We start from the raw sequence: 13,617 nt of genomic DNA, 5'->3' as shown, positions 1-13,617 counted from the left end.
ATCTGCGTAGCTGTAGCTGGTGAAGTTGAAAATGTAATCAGGTTTGGTAAGGGAGTCAGGTAGATATTGTTAACAACCACTCATCTATACTTGAGAGGATGAGGAGAATTCCAGTCCAGTATACACTCTCTCCAACTCGCCCCAACGAGGGGCAAGCCCATTGATGAAGCATGCCACTTTCAGGTGGGCGAGGACATTTGCTCCAAAGAGCACATGCTCTCAGTGACTACACCCATTCCCCTATTGTGAGTCTGTTGAGTTGAGTCAGTGTGGAACCGTAAACCCCTATTTACACTGTCAAGAACCACTCACCTGAATGGCGGGTGTCTGTGGGAGCAAAGACTGTCCACCTAGTTCCTGATGAAGTAACCTTCAAAACAGTGGATGGCTACAGGTACTGGCATGTGCTTCTTGGGGGAAATGTGGTTTGGAAGATTTGGGATTGGTGTGCTTCTTCCTGATCCAAACAAACGGAGAATGGACCTCATTATCAACAAGAAGGCCTGGTTTTCTTTAGGATTGGGCTTTCATCATGCTGAAGTCTACATAGAGAACAACAAATAGTACCGGCATGAGTAAAGCCTCTCAAAATACAAGTATACAGTTTACAGCATTTTGTAATGCACTCTCAAGTGTTCACATCTCTCGCCAAGGTACACTGCTTGTAGATTTTGGTTTATGTCCTTTCTGTTCTATTATTTCATAGAGAACTAGGGTAGAAGTGGCTTTATCCCTTTGTTAATGCCACACAGTACTTAGGCTAACTGCAGACATCATAGAGGAGTCTTTGTCACAATCAAAAGGTTAATTATCCAAGGTCTTTTTATATTAGGTTCAGTGCACTGATCTCATTTTGGTCATTGACCCAAGTTGAGTTCTGCTTCCAATGTTCTTGTTCTTTTCTTCCTGGAGCCAGGTGCTGATTCAGCCTCATGAAATATCGAAAGAAAGATGGTGAAGAATCCCAATGAATGATACAGCAAGATCCAAGACATGTAAGTTCTTTGAGGGAACATGAGCTCCTCAAACCCAAGAGAAGGTTTGGAGAACGAGCACAGTATTTATAGACTGTGCCCAAAGATGGCAGCAAAATCTTGTGGGGACTTCAAGTAAAGCTACCAGTTGCCTAAAACAAAAGAAATACAAGGATAATGGTGAAAGAATCAGCCTATTGAAGTAGGTGGGATGGGAAGGCTAAGGGGGGACAACTGTACTAGAGAATAAAGTGTTCTCAGTGACCGAAAAGCCAAAACCAGTTCAGGGGCTTAGCAATGGACCCAGAGGAGAAATGACTAGAAAGTCAAGAATTTAGGGAGCCAGTGAGTTTGGGAAAACAGACAGGGCAGACTACAACAGAAGTTGAATAACAGAGGGGATTTGAAAGAACCTTTAAAAATGCCACAGTGTTTCATGTGAGGAGATGATGTGAAAGGGTGGTAGGTAAATTATACATTGTCTATCTCTTATATAAGAAGCAATCCATTTTGGAGCATTTTCATATACTCTGAGATGATAGAATCTTTGTTGTAGCATGTGTTGGTGGAGAGTCTGAAATGCAAGTGATGAACCTATAAGCAATAGGGATGCCACTCTGTTCTTGTCCACTGTTGGTTTTAGATCAGCTCAAATAGATATGATGATTAACCAAAATGAGGCACAACCCGGTAACCGTTGGACCCAGGTAAATAATTATGTAACAAGAAACAATTGGTCCCATGGGGGAAGTGTATGCCTTGACTCCCACGGCATTAGTTTAAACACTTATTATCAAAAGAACCTCTTTTGACTCAATACGGTTCTTAGATGTAAATTCTTCTCATTTGTTTATTTAACATATCGATTACATAATTCAATAATTAGGTGCTACTATAGTGACGACGCAGTGAAAGTGATTAGGGTGATATATAAAGTGCCAAAGTGTTATATACAGCATGAACAAATTGTGGTTAAAAATAATCAGTGAACTTCATAAAGACCCCTTTAATTAAGGTGTCTGGAAGTCACCCTTTTATCTCCTCATTAATCCACATCAAATTTTATCTGTCAATGTTTCGACCCTACATATAAGCATAAATCAAAAGACGGGTCATCATCAGGACTGTTATTCTTTTAGACAGTAGCACCTAAAATAAGTAAAGTAAAAATAATAATAATATTCCTTTAGTCCTCTATGTGGGAATAACCAACTAGCATTAAAAAATCCCATCTTGTTTGATGTTAAATTACTTACCCACTGGTCAAGTAATAAAAATTTCTTTCAATTATTTCTTATTATCAGCTGTTTCTGGTTAAATAGGGACGTTCCTCCTATTAAAAGAAATGAACAAATATTGTATGTCTTCTATTGTCTGAGCCTCAAAACCCTATTTTTTATTTTTTATATATATAATATATATTCGCTTATAGTCACTTCTCAGTAGCTTACCCATATCAATGTTAAATTCCCAGCAGAGTCGATTAATCCCTGGGGATCGTTGGGAACGGTAACAGTTTCCTATGCCTTTGTGTTTCTTCCCATTATAATCATTGTCTTTCTCGAACTTGTCTAAAAAATGGGGTCAAAATTAAATCCCTAATGTTAATATTAAATCCACACTGTAACAAGGTTAGGGGGCTTCTGATTCATAGATACAAAGTTCAAACTGAGACTTACTTGTTTTTGAAATTCGAAGGACTCCAACTTGCATCTCTCCGATCTCGCTGAAACTGCCTCCTTTAATAGATTCAGGCTGTGCGTAACATGCACGCCTCAGCCTGGTAGAGCCCTCTGGTGTAAACAAGAGAAAAAACATTCTCGAATGAAATGCACTACGGGCCTGTTGAAATGCTTGAAACATTGCATTTCTTGATTAAAAGCCCTTTGTGGAATTCGGCTTCATGTGAATGTCAACAAGCCATCAATCCTAATTATAATGGTTTAGGCAAGATGACAATCTAAAGAATGACCATGATTTTTGTAAGAATTACCAATAAATCAACTTCGCCAAATTTTGATAGAACATAATCGAAATGAAATGAAATCCTCAAGTGTAATACATTACAGGCACCTAAACAGCTTGAAACATTGTGTTTCTTAATTAAGAGTTCCTTGTGTAATCGGTTTCATGTACATGTCACCAGACCGTCAATCCTTATTGCAATTGTTTAGACAAAGTGACAATCTAAAGAATCACCATGATTTTTATAAAAACTACCAATAGATCTACTTCGTAAAATTTTGAATATTACTTGAACATTATCTACAAAGGCTGGGAGGGGGGGTAAAGTGTGTTGGGTGGGGGATGTTTAATTTTTTTATTTTATTACAAAAAATAGTCCCATATCATAGTGGAGCTCTGTGCATGATTGCAATGGGAGAATTATTCAAACATTCAACCTTATTCCACCTATGAAATGAAAATTGCAAATGAACTCTGTTAAATGCATTATCATCAAAAGATCAAAACTGAGAACTATTTAAATAGATAGTGGCAATAATTATAATATGTCCATAACATCATGTAACCCTGTGCATGGTTGATTTTATGAACTATAGAAGTATTTGAGCCTGTTCAACTTATTTGGAATTACATAATGACTTCAGATGAATTATGATGAGTGACTTATCAGTAATAATTTCGTTTTGGTACAGAGTTTAGACATATGTATTCATTAAAAAAAAGCAATACAGAATTATCTTAATGAGTCCACTTCAGATCGTTGAAGCCTGTCTCCATTCTTCCAATGTATTCAGTCCGTCAGTTATCGTTCCACATTTTTCTATCCAAAAAAGTTCATGCTTCATGAGGAGATTATTTTTATCCCCTCCTCTTTGTCCAACTGTACAATGTTCAATGGCTTGCCACTTCATCTCTTCAATATTGTGTTGATGTTCATGAAAATACTCAACTTGGGGTGCTCCCACAGTTTTGTAAATAATTCTACTCCTATGTTGTAATATTCTGCATTTTATTTTCTGTGTGGCCTTACTTATGTACAGTAAATTGCAGGGACACCAAATGGCATATATGACATATTGTGTGTTGCAATTATTAAATGAAGTCAAATTGATTACATTACTGTTGTAATGGAACTCACTTGTATTTAGACTGGTTTTGCATGCTGAACATTGCCCACATTTATAGTGGCCCACTACAGTTTGGGAGGCCCTATATTGTGGTATTTGATATTTTCGGTGGTTGGGGTAATGCCGCCCTCACTAATGTTTCCTTCACATTTGTTCCTGTCTTGAAAGAGAGTATGGGTAATTGTGTTTCAGTAAGATTTTCCTTAATGAGTTCCAAATGGTGTTTGATAATCTTTTTAATGTCATTGCTCACCGGACTCAATGTAGTAACACATGTCAGCCTATTAGATTTGTCCTTCCTTTGTTTAGGCTCCAACAGAAACTCTCTGTGGTTAAACCACGCTCTCTTCCCAGCTCTCTTAACCATCTTTCAGCGTAGCCTCTTTCGGTCAGCCTTTCAATGAGTATATCTGATTCTCTAAAATAGTATATCTTTTTGTGCAATTTCTGTGAATATGTAAAATTTTTCCAAAGGGTAGATTGTCTCTCAAACGTCTTGGATGGTTACTAGTATAGTGTAAACAAAGTTACAAATAACTTGCCTTCATCAACTCCTATCCTCAAATCTAGAAATGGAATGCTGTCTCTATTATATTCCATAGTGAATTGTATATCGGTTGTCCTTGTATTGAGCCATGTATGGCATGTATTCAACTCATTAGTAGAAACTCTCTAAATGAAAAAAACATCATCAATACATCTTGACCATTTTCTTATTTGTCCTGAGTAGGGATTGAATTGATTGAATACATGGTGAGTCTCATAATCAGCTATAAACAGGTTTGCTAGATCTGGAGCAAAGCTTGCTCCCATTGCTACTCCTTTCACTTGATAGTAAAAACAGTTATCGAATTGGAAATAATTTCTTCCCATTGGTATTTCCATTAAAGAAACTAGAAAGTGAGTGGGTACCTGTACTGGTTGAGGAATGGAATCTAGTATGTTTGTATTTCCCGTAAGGCCTCCTTCTGGGGAATACTCGTATACAACGATTGTATGTCCATTGTGACCAACAAAATCTGTTGCCTTATTAAATTCCATGCCCTCAAACATGGCAATGAAATGCATACTGTCCCTCACATGCGAATTAGTTAAAGATACAAATGGTTTTAGGTAAAAATCCAGTACTGACAGAGAGGTTCTAAAATATATCCACATCCTGAAACTATGGGTCTCCCTGGAGGATTCTCCAAACTTTTGTGTAACTTAGGTAAAGCGTATATCACTGGTATCCTAGGGTGTTCTTTATTCAAAAACTGATGTTCATTTTTACTTAGAAATTCCTGATCTAGCCAGAGTTTAGTCAGTTCAGCTATATTCTTATTTAATTCCTTTGTGGGGTCACCTCTGATCTTTTCATAACATTGAGTGTCATTAAGTTGATTTAAAATTTCTTGTTGGTAAGCTGCTGTATCTTGTAGAACAATACCACCACCCTTGTCTGCCACCTTTATCACTACTTCATGTTCGTCTTTCAACTTTTTTAAGGCTGCACTGTCATTGTATGTGAAATTGTATTTAACATACTTTCGTTTTCTGCTTGGAGTATCTAAGTCTTTTAGCACCATATTTTAAAAAGTCAATATTTCACTGGGCATAGCATGTATTGGGGTGTAAAGGTGGTTGGAGGTTGAAAGCCTGTCACATCTCATTGGCTCACATTGGGGACTCCGTTAAAGAAGTTATTTAAACACACTTTTCTATAGAACCCCTGTAATTCGTGTCTCCCCTCAAAAAAATTAGTACGAACAGTCGGTACAAAAGAAAGGCCCTAAGAACTGATATCTCATCAGATAGAGATCACTTCCAGAGCCATCTCAAGTTGGGACAACGTTATTTTCAGAAGTGTGCACCTGTTCAGCTACAAATGTTGTGGGATTTATCTTTTCAGGGGGCAACGTGGCTCCTGATATCTCTTGGATTGTGTGTAGATACTTAGAAGCTATTACAACTTCTGATGATCGGTCAGAAAAGGATGCTATTAGATTTGGTCTTTCAGCAATGACCGTCACCTCATGGGTGATATGTAAATTAGCTAACCCAGTACTCCCTACCAGGAATACTGTTGCCGTTTTGTCTGCCACTCTCCATGAGATTCCTGGAAATGTATTCGACCCCTGTTGCTCCCTTTACCTCTTCTCCCTCTTAGTCTCTCTCCTTCCCCTAACCTCTCAATAAGAAAGGCTCCGGGCCTGTGTTTCCTTGACCTCCCTGATTCAGTGTTGAACTACAGGTCTGTAGTTCATTTTCCGAATCATCCGAAGCTGAAGTATCAGAAAAATTGATGTATTTTCTATATCCACTTCTACCCCTATTCACATATTTGCCAGTTTCATCTTGTTTATGGTTATAAATATGGATATGTCATATTTTTATCATATTTAGCCAAATCCTTGGCTAATTTGTCTAACTTTCTTTGTTGCATTATATAAGTGAAATCAGTTGAAGTTTTTTCAAGAGCCTCTGGTTAATGCAGTATCTTCTAGTATTTCTTTCGTTAATACCGCAATCTCTTTCTCCAACATATCTATATGTTCCTATGCTGTATCAATGCCCAGGACCATCCAATGCCGTGAACACTGATTAGCTACAAAACTGAAATTGTATCTATATTTGGGATCTTCTACAAATATGGCTGGTTCATTTCTAACTTGTAGCACTATTGGAATAACATTTGGACACAGATACTCCTTCATAAGAATCCCATGCAATTGTGTTCTCACTAATTTCTTCTTGATCCTTACTAACCTTGTAACTTTGCCTTGTAGTGCATCCACCACTCTTATTGGAGTCTTATCAATAAATGAGGGACCCCCTAATATCCTTTCTATATATTCTTCAGTGTAAGATAATGTATCTTTATCTGTCATAGTTCTATTTTTTGTCTTAAAAATAGGACCTTCTAGTCTCTAAATGTTATTGACTTTAATGAAAGCCTACACAACCCATCGGTTGCTACAAAAATGATTAACCAAAATGAGGCACAACCCAGTAACCCTTGCACCCTGGTAAATAATTATATTACAAGAAACAATTGGGCCCCAGGGGGAAGTGTATGCCTTGACTCCCACTGCATTAGTTTAAACACTTCTTATCAAAAGAACCTCTTTTGACTCAATACGGTTCTAAGATGTCAATTATTATCATTTGTTTATTTAACATATCGTTTACATAATTCAAAAATTAGGTGCTCCTATAGTGACAGCGCAGTGAAAGTGATTAGGGTGACATATAAAGTGCCAAAGTGTTATATACAGAATGTAGAAAATGTGGTTAAAAATAATCAGTGAACTTCACAAAGACCCCTTTAATCCAGGTGTCTGGAAGTCACCCTTTTATCTCCTCATTAATCCACATCAAATTTTATCTGTCAACATTTCAACCCTCCATATAAGCATAAATCAAAAGACGGGTCACCATCAGGATGTTATTCTTTGACGGTAGCACCGAAAATAAATAAAGTAAAAATAATAATAATTTTCCTTTAGTCCTTTATATGGGAATAACCAACTAGCATTCCAAAATCCCATCCTGTTTGATGTTAAATTACTTACCCACGGGTCAAGTAATAAAAATTTCTTTAGATTATTTCGTATTATCAGCTGTTTCTGGTTAAATAGGGACGTTCCTCCTATTAAAAGAAGCGGACAAATATATATCACCCTAATCACTTTTACTGCGCCCTCACTATAGGAGCACCTAATTATTGAATTATGTAATCGATATATGTTAAATAAACAAATGATAAGAATTGACATCTAAGAACCGTATTGAGTCAAAGGAGGTTCTTTTGATAAAAACGAAACAAATTCTGTGGGAGTCAAGGCATACACTTCCCCCTGGGGACCAATTATTTCTTGTTACACAAATAGATATGATAGTTGACCCTGTGTCTCTTACTGGGCCAAAGCCAAACTGGTGATCTCATCTTAAGTCATTACCTTCTGTAAATGTGAAAGTTGGGTAAGCACTGCTCTGTCAAATATTTTTCATAGAAATGGTCTATATGATGTAGTCCTGTAGTTTACTGGGTTGTATGGGTTGAGGTTTTCTTTTTGGGGAGTGGTGTAATGGAGGAGGTTGTCAGTTCGGGTGTGAATGAACCTAGTTCCAGGGACTCAGACTCTAGGTTTGAAGATGCACCTGATGGTCTACTTGTGATAATAATGTTGAGGAAACTGTTTTCTGAGATGGAATTTAAAGAATGTAGAGCTAGAGAATTGATTCTGTTCCTTTCTATGTTGGTTGGGTCATGTCTTGGTGTGATCTTGTCTGTGTTCTATGTAAAGTACTTTTTTATCTTTTCAATGTTTTCGATCAGTTCTATGAATATTTTGTTACAGAAGCCTTGTGACTGTGGTGTTTCTGTATTTTGTGATTCTGGATTGTAGGATTCTGATAGAATCTTGTGGAGCTCTTTAGAAGGAAAATCAGGTTTAGATATGTGTGTGAAAAAGTGTTGCCTTTTTGTGATTCTGATGGCTCTTCTTTAGCTTCTGTTATAGTGCCCTTGGGTGCTTTTGTCTGTTTCATTTCTTGATTCTTCCCACTCGCAATGCAGGATGCTGAGTTGTGGTTAGATTCTTCTTGTCAAACTATATGCTGAGGCCTTCTAGAATGTACAAGCTTGGATGGTTAAGATGGGTCTTGTTCACTGTATCTAGTATGATTTTTTTTTAATTTGTATTTATAGTTTTGAATAAGAACATATTCATAAAAACAGAGGGAAAGGCACAATCAATAGAATAAACAAAGAGGAATGTCACCACATGGTAAATTTAGGTAGGTACATCTTTGAGTACAATATATTATACGCAATACAAAGTCAAGGCTAGTCCATGAAGAATGCGGCAATAAATTACAGGTTAATCTTGGATGCCGCAGACATAGATAGCGATGAGCAATGGGAGGGATGTAAGGAGATGACCACCCAAGTGGGTATGTTTTGTGCACCCCTGTCTGGAGTTGGTGTGTGGGTTTCTACTGGGTGATCTGGGTCAAATGGTCCTTCCCCCCAGGGTCAAACGTTTGTCAACAGTTGTGTTGTTAGCAAGTAAAGGGGAAATAGTTCTAGTGTAAAGGTAGGACTGGAGAGGTTCCCATATGTCTTTGGGTTGGGAACATGGTGGCATTAAATCCCATTGTTCCTGGCACTATGCTGCATCTTGTAGCCAGGCTATAGCTGTGGAGACTGGACGTCGTTCTCCAGTGTATGGTCACTCTCCGATTGGCCAACAAGAACAACAAGGTAGTTACACGCCAGCTGTCTTCGGGTATCTCCCTCACGTAACCCAACAGTGCCACCAGTGGCGTCAGTGGGAGGGATGTGTCCTGTAATAGCTTGTAATGTCCAGAAGGCCTCCTCCCAGAAGGACATTATCCGCGGGGAGTGCCACACTAAATGTAGGAAGGAAGCCTGCATACACTTGCATCAAATACAACGTGCATCAAGAGCCAACCCATTTTAAATAGTTTTAAGGGATGTCAGTAGAGGCGGTGAAGGAATTTGAAATGAATACATTCCAATTGACTGCAGCAGTAAAGCCATTGAGTATCAGTGAGTATAATAGATAGGTCCTCGTCCCATTTTGATTGAGCCCTAGGCGTCCTAGTGGGAGCAGATGTTTGTGTGGAGGTGTAGAGTCGCGTAATTAAGCATCAAGGAAATGGGGACGTAAAGATGTTCTAGGGGTGGCAGAGGTGTTGGTGCGTATGGGAAAGTAGGGTGTAGGGCGGCATTAGGCTCGCAGTTGATAATACAAAAATGTATCCAGCAGGGTGGGGTGCACCCCATCCACATCTGGCAATGTAGTGAGAAATCGGTCGTCAGGATACAAGTCTGAGAAGAGGGTGATGTATTTAAATGCCTGTGCTCTAGGGTCCGGTTCTTGGAGAGGGGGATCATGGGGTTGTTGGTCAAGGGAATAGATGAACATTGACTATAGGCAAACCCACCCTCCTCCTCAGGCCATCCCATGACAAGGGTACACTCACAACTGTATCAATGTCAATGTGCCTTATGGGATAGATTTAGCTCTGTCAACAAGGGTCATCGTGCTGCTCTGGCCATCTCAATGGCCGTGTGTGGTCGAAATTGAATGGGGTGTACCCAGAAATGCAAATATTGAGCTTGTGCGCAGAGTGCATATAGGGTCATGTCTGGTGCTCCCAATCTCCCTGAGCCAGCGGTAGAGTGAGGAGGTCCCAGAAAACTCAAGGTTGCCTGCATGCCCAGTCAGGGGTATAGGAATATTGAGGAAAAGGTAAAGAAATTGAGGGAGGACCACCATCTTCGCTATTGCAATGTAGCCTGTAAGAGAAAGAGGTAATCCTGTCCACAACAGCATCCTATCTTTTAGCCAGGTCAAGGCTCTGCCAGAGAATGGCAATTTTGTGGCAATGCCAAATGCCGAGGTATTGTATCAGTTCCTCTGCCCACTGAAAAGGAAATTCAGAGGGGAAGGATTGGGTACTCTCAGTAAGAGGGAATAATATGGATTTTGCCCAATTCACCTGGGTACTGGAGTGGCCTCCAAACTGTATTACTTCTCGTATCAGAGGGGGTAAATGTACTTCTGGGTTACAGGCATAAAGTGCGATGTTGTCTGCGTACATAGAAACCACCAGTGCTCTGGAGGTGAGGCCCATCCCCTTATGCTCATGATGCTGCCAAAGGCACGCCACCAGGGGTTCCATCGTGATGGCGAATAGCAGGGATGACAATGGACATCCCTGCCTAGTGCTGCAAGTGATTGGAAAGGGATCAGAAATGAGCCTATTGGCCCGTACCCTGTCTGAGGGGTGAGTATTAAGAAGTCAGATCTATTTTATGAATAGTGGGCTGAGGCCTATGTGGGCCATGAGGGGGTAGAGGTATGACCACTCCAACTTGTCAAATGCCTTGGTGGCATCCAATATGGCTGTTATAGCTGATATTTGAGGATCTAGATGGTGGATAATTTTGAAATTGGTGTGGAGATTATGAGAAGTGGAGCATCCACATATGAAACCTGCATGGTTGGGATGTATTATCTGCGGAAGAAGTGGTAACAGTCAATTATCGAGCATCTTCACGTAAATTTTGTTATCTATGTTAATGAGAGAGAGTGGTCTATAGGAGTCACAATGGATTGCTGATTTACCCGGTTTTAGCAGAGTCACTATGATGGCTTCCCGTAGGAAACAAGGTAGATGTCCAGGTCAAGGCAGTGCTGATACATGGCCAGAAGGTGTGGGCTAGAAGGGAGGTATATTTTTTGTAAAAGGTGGTTGAGAGGCCATTGCCACGCGGTGCCTTGTTGCCTGGAAGGGCAGCAATTACCTTTATGATCTCCTCGGTTGTAATGGTGGTGTCAAGGTAATCACAATGGGTTCATCAACTGTATTGTGTCAAGGAGTTCCAGACCCGTGAGTGTTGTGATCGCTTGGTATAATTCAGCATAGAAAGAGGAGGTCAGGTGTGATATTTCTGGGGTGGTGGAAACAGGGTTGTTATCCTAGTCAAGAAGTTCGGCTACGTAAGTAAAAGCATGGGAGTGGCAGAGTAATCTCACCAGAGTCCTACCCGGGCGGCCACCCTCACCATTTTTCTAGGTTGGCCAGCAACCATTGGATGGACAGCAGGACCCCTTATTGTTTGGCTATAGAGGTGCCTCTCATGATGACTTTGAAAGTCTCCCATAATGTGGAAGAGGACTTGATGGAGTCCGCATGGTGGGTGAAGAATTCAACAATTTATTTTTCTCCTTGTGGAACATCTCTTCCTGCAGCACGCCCGAGGGCAGCCACCAGGTGAAGGCCTGCGGTGTGGAGTCAGGAAGCTGTAGCTCCAGCAAGACTGGGGCGTGGTCAGATAAAGTGTGTGGCAGATGAGTGACGCCAAGCGACCATGTCCTGACATGAGGGGAGATAAGCCAGAAATCTATTCGGGACCAGGAGCTGTGATATTTTGAAATGCTCATTCCCTTAAGTGTATGTGGATGTGTGAGTCTCCGGATGTCCGGTAACTGATTGTCATGAAAAATCATTTGGAGCATTTTGGAAGTTTTAGAGTGTAAACACCTGGATATGCCGAATCTATCCAGCTGGTCCTCAAGGATGGCACTGAGGTCTCTGCCTCAGATGAGGGCCCGAGGACCAAGACTTTGTATTGTGGTCCAGAGCATGGAATAGAACTCAGATTCATCCATGTTGGGCCCGTACACAGCCACCAGTATAGCCAGCAGTCTGCACAGTTAACCCCCAAGGATTATGTATATACCCTCCGGGTCAAGCACTGTGTGAGATAGTTGCCAGGCAAGTCCCCAGCATAAAAGTATCGTTACACCCCTGGCATAATTTGAATAAGTAGAGGAGTGAGAGGTGTCCCAGCAATGGGCTTGTAGGCGAGGGGACCTGGGGTCCGACAGATGAGTTTCATGTAGGAAACAGATATCAATATTATGTCTGTTTAAGTAGGAGTGGACTAGACGGGCCTTTCTGCCATCGTTAAGTCCGTGTACATTACAGTGTCAAGCATTTTAGGGTGGCCATAGCAGTGGTACGTGTAAAGCGATGTGAGCCGTGAGCGCATGAGGGACGTGTAGCCAAGTGGTGACGTGCCATGTGAGAGAAATGTGCGTGAATCCAATGAGAGAACAAAAACAACCAAACACAGAACATAACTAAGAACGAGATGCCAATCCCACCCCTACCTACTCCAAATTCCAAACTCGGTGGAGGAAATGTACCCTCCCGCCACCCCATCAACCCCATACCCAAAAGGAGGAACTAGTGATGGGAAACAGCCCTAGGGGTGAAGTAACACCAGGCAATGACCTGGCCAAGTGGCGGGGTGGCTGAACTGTAGATTTGGAGCATGATCTGTATTTGTAGAAAGCACAGTGTAAGACACAGGGCAGTTAATGACATTTGGAAAGGGAAGTGCAACAGTCTATCTGGACCTCAAAGCAGCCCCACTCGTCCAACAGCCACAGCCATCGACGGCAGTACGGGACTAGTCAGCAAGGGCCACTTACGTGGTTCAGTCATTGTCACTGAATGTGACCACAGGCAAGCCCCCTGGGTATGGTGTTTTTTGGTCGTGAGTTTATCAACCTTCAGTGCAGAGCAGGCATCTGTGAAAAAGTGTGACTTGGCATCAACAGAGATAGGAAACTTGGTGGGGTAGAGTAGGGCGTATGAGATTTCCGCCTTCTGCAAAAAAATTTCAATGGCTGTAAAGTTGCCGAGGGCGGCCTGCACACTCTAGGTGAAGTCAGAGAAAAATTAGATGGTGTTGTATCAGGCCTTTTTCATTGGCTAGATGCAGGACCACATCCCTCTCCTGGCAGTTTAGGAGCCTGGCAATTATCGGCCTGGCCAGCGCACCCGCCGGTGGCCGGGGGCCGAGCGAATGGTGGGCCTGTTCTACGATGAATACTAGGGATAGGTTAAGAAGTATCATCTCAACAAAGTCCTCCATTTTTTAAATTGAGGTGGACTCAGGGACACTTATAATGTGGCATTTGTTCCCCCCTAGATCTGGCTTCCAAGTCCTCATTCCTAGCCTT

Source organism: Pleurodeles waltl, chromosome 1_2 (assembly GCF_031143425.1).
Source record: "Pleurodeles waltl isolate 20211129_DDA chromosome 1_2, aPleWal1.hap1.20221129, whole genome shotgun sequence".
Lineage (NCBI taxonomy): Eukaryota > Metazoa > Chordata > Amphibia > Caudata > Salamandridae > Pleurodeles > Pleurodeles waltl.
The sequence above is the reverse complement of the archived record's forward strand: the minus strand, read 5'-3'. Positions refer to the sequence as shown.